Genomic DNA, 7,500 nt, shown 5'->3' on the forward strand with positions numbered 1-7,500 from the left:
ACTTCGAGCATTAATGAAGTTTAGGTTTTAAAACCTTCGCAAAAACTGTGGACGATAAGTCTTGCACAGCGTTGGATCAGAGAAAATCGTGATCAGTCAAAATTGATTTTAAAATGTTTATGAAAGTCAAGTAGACTACTGCACGACTGATATTCGCGTTGTTTTAGCAGTCGTGTACTAGTCTACTTGACTTTCATAAATATTTTTCAAGCATTAGTTAAAATAACATGGCGACAAAAACGCTGGGGGAAAAATTCCAGGCCGGCAAAAGAATGGCACATTTATTTCTGAATCATCATGAAACGTTAAAGAGAAGTGAGCGGGAGGATGGAAAAGCTCAGCTGGAAAAGGTAGTTGATGGAGTAGTGGCTAAAAGTTTGGAAAACTCGAGGACGAACCGTTGCGTAAATTTAATGGGGAAAGGTTACGTTTATGCAAACGTTGGCCGTGTAGCACTTCACGTTACACTACTTTCTCTTGAAACGTTGACGGTGTAGCACTTCACGTCACACTACATTCTCTTCAGTTAATTCTGTAAATTTAATGGCTGTTTTTTTATGTTTTTATTACCCTACGAACTTAAGTTCAAAATGAATGCATGTTTTTGAAGTTAATTTCCTTTACTTTCGTGAAAATAGAGCAGTATTTTAGTCCTCGTCCACTTGAATAGTGTGGACCTGCGTGGAAACAACCAGCGATTAAATTTTACAAAAACCAAACTCCAGAAGATGAACATGACGGCAATGAAGAGATATTATACAAAACACTAACCAAATGAAGATGACGCCAGCTTAAAACTTCGTTGCTATGCTCGAGAAAGTTTTTTTTTTTTTCGGTAAAACCTTTCATCCCTTCAAGGATCAATCCTCTCTTTGGTTCCAGTTCTTCCCCGACAGGTCACGCAAAAGCGTGACAAACGAAATTTTCCAAGAGCTTTACAAAATCACATCGATTTTATTCGTTTAGATCATCGGTGACTCCTATTTCTTTAATCATGAATCACTTACTTTACTTACTATCTCCAAAATATGATGAAATGAAAAAATTCCCACCGTAAGAAGTTATCTCTTTTAAACATTTTCTTTCCTCGTTCCATCGAATTCCGGTAGTGGTTGCAACGGATAGAGCGTACGAAAATGCTCTTCGAGGATGAACTCTACTGTTTACGACATCCCTAGCGGCATGCAATTACCTAAAAATCCCACTCCTAAAAACCTATGCACGGAAACCTTCACTGTAACAGTTTATTTTTATGATTTTCGATGGATGAGCAGATGAGGCTACATCTCGCTATTATGACAGATTTCTCGAAATTAAGGCAGTTTTCCACTGCCATTTTCTCCGAAACAAAGTCGGTGACCCCCAATTTTTTTTTCATGTTTGGAGTAAATACTTTATGACCTAACTCTGGGCGAGAAATGAAGAAATTCTCACCATAGGATGATTTTGGCGCGAACGTCCTTAAGCCGCAGCTACATGAGGGATTTTTCGCTTGCGATGGTGATGCAATTTTTTTTCTGACTAGACCCTGCGTGAGGGTACACTGGGTTGCCTGTGTAACGTCCAGCGTTCCAGGCAATTTTTTTCAAGTTGGGGTTTGTAGCCGATATAATTGATATCGCTCTGATTGGGTAATTGTGACTGGCCCACGGGCCGATTACGGGCTTGCAAAAACAAAGCAAAAGGTAATTAAAAAACCATATAATAAACTACGTACTAACCGAGCTAGCTCGAGCCGTACTGGGAATATTGGCCCTGGGTCGTTTTTGTACGGACCTCGCTGCGCTCGGTCCGTACTGGCACGACCTCGGGCCAATATTTCCCTGGCAGTACGGCCCTAGCGCTCGGTTAGTAAGAAGTTATTAAGGGGTCACCCAGAAGTCATACCAGCAGAGGCCCTTTGGCTCACAGGTCCTCACACGTTCGTACGACGAAACAGATCCTTTTCTGAGGTTAAAAACCTGGCTACCGGCCTAACTCTTTTTCCTACTTTCCCAACAGCGAGAAAACCGCGGTAAATCAGCCATCGCCAAAAAATTTTTTTTTTTTTCTCAAAAAATATTTAAAGTTAAGGGGGAAAAAAATACATCATTTTAAAGCTAAGAAAATAAGCATTCCAACAGCCTATAACTTATTACAGACAACTGAAACATTTTATAAAAGCGAAAGTTGAACGAAAAAATTTAAGAAAAATAATAGTAAAATATGTTTTCCAGGCAAAATTTGGTCATTTTAGCGTTGATTACGAATTTTTGGATGCAAAACTAAAATTTTCTGCAATTTATCTGCTCTCTTGGACATAAATTCGACCGAAAACTGATGAGGCACGAATATTTTTAGATTTTTAGGAATAATAGATAACGTGGATTCAATGCGTAATGTGATAATGCGATAAAAATGTCAAATTTGCGACCCATTGCTAACGGCAACGGAAGCGATCGCATTACGAATAATTAACCTCTGTTGCCAAAAACCACCCAAATAACCGGTCAGTGTAAAACGCAGACTGCAGACCAGGGATAAAATGCAGACTGAGGGTAAAATGCAGACTGCAGACTGCGGGTTAATAAAATAATAATGAAAAACGAGTTATAAGAGTGTTAGTAGCCGTTTGTACTTTCACACTGCATGAAACCCCAACACAGCTCCCATCGCTTTGGTTGCCCCACCACATATTTTAAATCCGGATTTTCATCGAACTCTGTAAGAGTTGAAGGTGTTTGAATCCTTGTTGTTGTTGGAAAAAGGACAGTTTCGTTAAGTGAGTTGCTTTTAGACAAAGAAGTCACCACCCCGTAATTCAACTGTCCATTTTGGATCATGACTAAAACACCACACGAGTACATACGGGTAACATACGACTAACATACGAGTAACATACGGAACATACGGATACATACGAATACATACGACTAACATACGAGTAACATACAAGTAACATACGAGAAACATACGGATACATACGACTAACATACGGATACATACGAATACATACGAGTAATACGAATGTTTTTCTCATAAAGGAAGCTGTAATTATAAGCCTTGCAGGCATTTTTCACGTCAGCAAACACGTACCCGGCTCAGTTTGAGGGGGGAGGGAGGGGATGTTGATCGATCCCCCAAGGCTTTCGTTAAATTTAGTCACAGTAAAATAAATTCACATGGAGTGCAAAACCCTTTGCTTGCGCTACAAGATGACAATATATTTTGGATGTCGCTGATGTCGTATGACGTCATCAGATCCGCCATCTTGATTTCACTATTTCAGCTTAAGTTGCCTATGATAAATGAGTGCAAAATCAAGCCAGAAAGCTTAAATGGGGTAGAAGATTATGACAGACCTGCTCTGACTTCCTTACGTGTCTTAAATGTAAACTGGCCTGACAGTCATAATCATCTACGAGAGCAACATCCAAAATATATTGTCATCTTGTTGCGCAAGCTAAAGGCGGCGAAATACGAGATACAAAAACACTCAACTAGGCGCGCAACATTATTTCGTTGCAAGTTTGGGTCGATTTCTCCCGTTTTTCACCTCGCATGATCAACTTGTCGCGCAACAAAAACATTTGTTGCGGGTTGAAGAAAGTTGTTGCGAAAAGTAGAGCGCGAACCTACTCTGAGCAACAAATTTTGGCTTTGTTGCTTGTTTTTCATCAAGCTCACAACTTGTCGCGCAACAAATGTGCTCTTGTACTAGCAAATCAACCACCCAGCGCCCTGCATTTCTTCAACTCGCAACAAATGTTTTTTTTGCGGGTCAAGTTGATCACGCAAAGTGAAAAACGCGAAACATCGACCAGAACTTGCAACGAAACGATGTTGCGCCACAAGTTGAGTGTTTTTGTATCTCGTCTTTCGCCGCCTTAAGGGTTTTGCACTCCATGTGAATTTATTTTACTGTGACTAAATTTAACGAAAGCCTTGGAGGGTCTATCAACACCACCCCCCCCTCCCCCAACCCCCCCCCCCAACCCCCCCCACCCTCAAACTGAGCCGGGTACGTGTTTGCTGACGTGAAAAATGCTTGCAAGGCTTATAACTAGAGCTTCCTTTATGAGAAAAACATTCGTATTACTCGTATGTATTCGTATGTATCCGTATGTTAGTCGTATGTATCCGTATGTTACTTGTATGTTAGTCGTATGTCAGTCGTATGTATTCGTATGTATCCGTATGTTCCGTATGTTACTCGTATGTTACCCGTATGTACTCGTGTGGTGTTTTAGTCATGATCGTAATTCAACTGTCCATTTTGCTGCACTGAACAAAGTAATTGAGTAATTACCCAATAACTCAATTTATTTTGACACGCATGGCTACAATACGAATTAACAAAGACAGAGATAACGTGGATTTTGCAACCATTTAACGTTTCAATTCAGTCGGCTTAAGCCAGTATGACTGAGGTGTAAAAATTTCTTATTAGGATCCTTTCATTCGCTTTCGTGTACGTTATGTTTATCCTTTAGTTCACAAGTTCGTTTGTTTTGCATCTGGAAGATGTAATTTTCAATGATAACCTCTCCCTAGGGGTTATCACGCATAGCTTAACCAATGAAATCCCCGCGTCCTAATTGCTCGGAATACATGAAATTCTTTGTTCATTTCGTTGCACCGAAAAAAGACAACCGAGATTATTCAGGTATTCGAAGTAATAATTGTTGGTTTTTCGATCGATTTCCCTCGATGCACCGGTGTGACAAATAATTTGGAACATTGCAATGCATCTGGAAGCGCAAAAACAAAGCACAGATGATTTGAACGCGTACGATCGCATCCCCAAAAGGTGCAGCGACCTGCAGTCATAATAATGTGAGTTGTTGACAGATGTAAAACAGGATTGTCTTTCAAACAATCTTTATTTTATCCTTATGACTCGTTTTTTATCATTAATATTTATTTTACCCTCAGTTCGCATTTTACCCCCGGTCTGCAGTCTGCAGTCCGCAGTCTGCGTTTTACACTGACCGCCCAAATAACCGATTTTTCGACGGAAAATTCATCCCAGAGGATAAAACTATTCACTGGACAGGTAATAAAGGTAACTAGATGCTTCTGTGAAGCATACACTGGCTTGCCTGTGATACGTGCTACAGAAAATCAGAAGGCACTGAATTGTGTGGTATTGAAATACAGCATTCCAGTCTCTGAAGAATAACAAATAAAAGAGAAGCGAGAAACATTGGCTTCTGGGCTGACATGTTGATAATTTTCAACTTCCCTCACAACTTCTTTTCACCACAAGTGTGCCCTATGAGCATCCGAAAACTTTGTAGTACTAAACTTCACTGAAGTCAAGCCCTGTTTCGCGGGGTTAGTGTTGGGATGGGAGACCAAAACAATAAACCCCTCATAAAAAACAGAAACATCTGACCGAAAATACTATTAACGCTAACAAATGCGAACTCAGCAAGGTACAGATTCTGGTAGCTTGCTTTATGCAAAACAAATATTGATGAAAAAGCAAATAAATATTGATACACAGTTTTCAGAAAGAGCAGAAGGAAGTTTCCCGGACGGTCGATCGAGAATAAAATATTTACGACATGAAAACAACATTAATTTTGAACCGTGAATATAGAATATAAAAAGTTACGATCAGCGACAAACATTTTCGGAGATTTTTGCTACGTTCAAGTAAATTGCAAAATCGAAAGTGACGTGGCCGGAATTCAGCGGGCGCCGTGATTAAGTTACCGCGGCATGTTTTATACTCGCCAAACAGTGAAGCATTGTGTCAAATGAGATCATGACTAAAACACCACACGAGTACATACGGGTAACATACGAGTAACATACGGAACATACTGATACATACGAATACATACGACTAACATACGACTAACATACGAGTAACACACGGATACATACGACTAACACACGGATACATACGACTAACATACGGATACATACCAATACATACGAGTAATACGAGTGTTTTTCTCATAAACTAAGCTCTAATTATAAGCCTTGCACGCATTTTTGCACGTCAGCAAACACGTTCGCGGTTCAGTTTGAGGGGCTTTCGTTAATTTTAGTCACAGTAAAATAAATTCACATGGAGTGCAAAACCCTTAGCTTGCGCTGCAAGATGACGATATATTTTGGACGTCGCTGACGTCGTATGACGTCATCAGATCAGCCATCTTGATTTCACTATTTCACCTTAGTTGCCTTTTTTAATGGCAAAAAAATCAGTGCGAAATGTAACCATGTACATGTAAAAATGTATCGATTTTGTTATTTCGTGTTGAGAAACTAGAAGAATTATGTTTAAAATGTCGAATTTTGGGAACAGTTGACACATTAAAAATCCGCAAGCAATAAACGAACAGCTGCTTAAAGTTTCAGCAACAGAGTAAATCTCCTTTCCAAAATTTGCAAAATCTGAGGGGGTGACATCCAACCCTTTCTCACCTCATTTACAAAACCCTGAGGGGGTGGCATCAAACCCCCCTTCCCCCCCTTCCTTCCCCCCCCCCCCCACTAAATAACTAAATATTTATTGACGGTATGTAAACCCTGTTGTATTGATTGGCAATCAAAGTTTCACTAAACCTGCAAAACTAGACAATAGAACAAAACATTTTGTCTTTACTCTGTATGTCAGACAACTGAAACTGGAAACTGCTAACTTTAACTGCAACTGTAACTGTAACTGCTAATGACAACGAACAATAATTCCGAAAAGTTATTGAAACGATACTTTAGCTATAAATGTAAATATTTAAAAATTAAAATGAAGTCAGAGGAATTAAGTCTTCAAAAGCCTGAAATACAAACTGAATTCGAAATAAAAAATTATTAAGACAACTCAGTGATACTGTAACTGAAACTGTAACTGCTTAATGCACACAACTACTACATATATTACTTTGGTCATAAAGCGATCCTCAAATAGTAGACACACTCGGAAAACAATACTTCACACGTGGTTTCAGGGCTGTAAACCGATCTTCACCTAGAGTCCGCACTTAAATTCTTTAGCTAACTATATACAAACGTTGTTATAATAAAAAGAACTTCTGAGTATGGACATTTTAAGTCCTGTGCATACATTTCTATTGCGACCATCACAACTCCTTAATTGAAGGTTAAACGTTCAGTCCTGCGTATACTTAATATTTCCTCTTTTGGCACAGGTAACAAAATACTGCTCATTCTAGCTCTTACTCAATATTTCAGTTACATATTAATATTTCAATATTTAAATTAAGAGAGTGAAATGAAACCTGTAATCGACATAAAAATAGGAAATAAACTTGGAAAGTGAGTTCGAGGCGATTTTCCGATATTAAAGTACCCGAAAATTGGTGTGCTATACATGTTCACTATGCAACGATACAAGAGGAGATTTGCAACGAACCTTGCATCACATCACATCTACCTAAAAATGTTCAACGTACATTCCTGCGTTTATAATTACGCTTTCTCGTTCTGGGGTCAGTTTTAGTTGCGCGGAACAGCACACTTTCCCGTCGAAGAAGGGATTTTTTC

The sequence above is a fragment of the Montipora capricornis genome, chromosome 6 (assembly GCF_036669925.1).
Source record: "Montipora capricornis isolate CH-2021 chromosome 6, ASM3666992v2, whole genome shotgun sequence".
Classification (NCBI taxonomy): Eukaryota; Metazoa; Cnidaria; class Anthozoa; order Scleractinia; family Acroporidae; genus Montipora; species Montipora capricornis.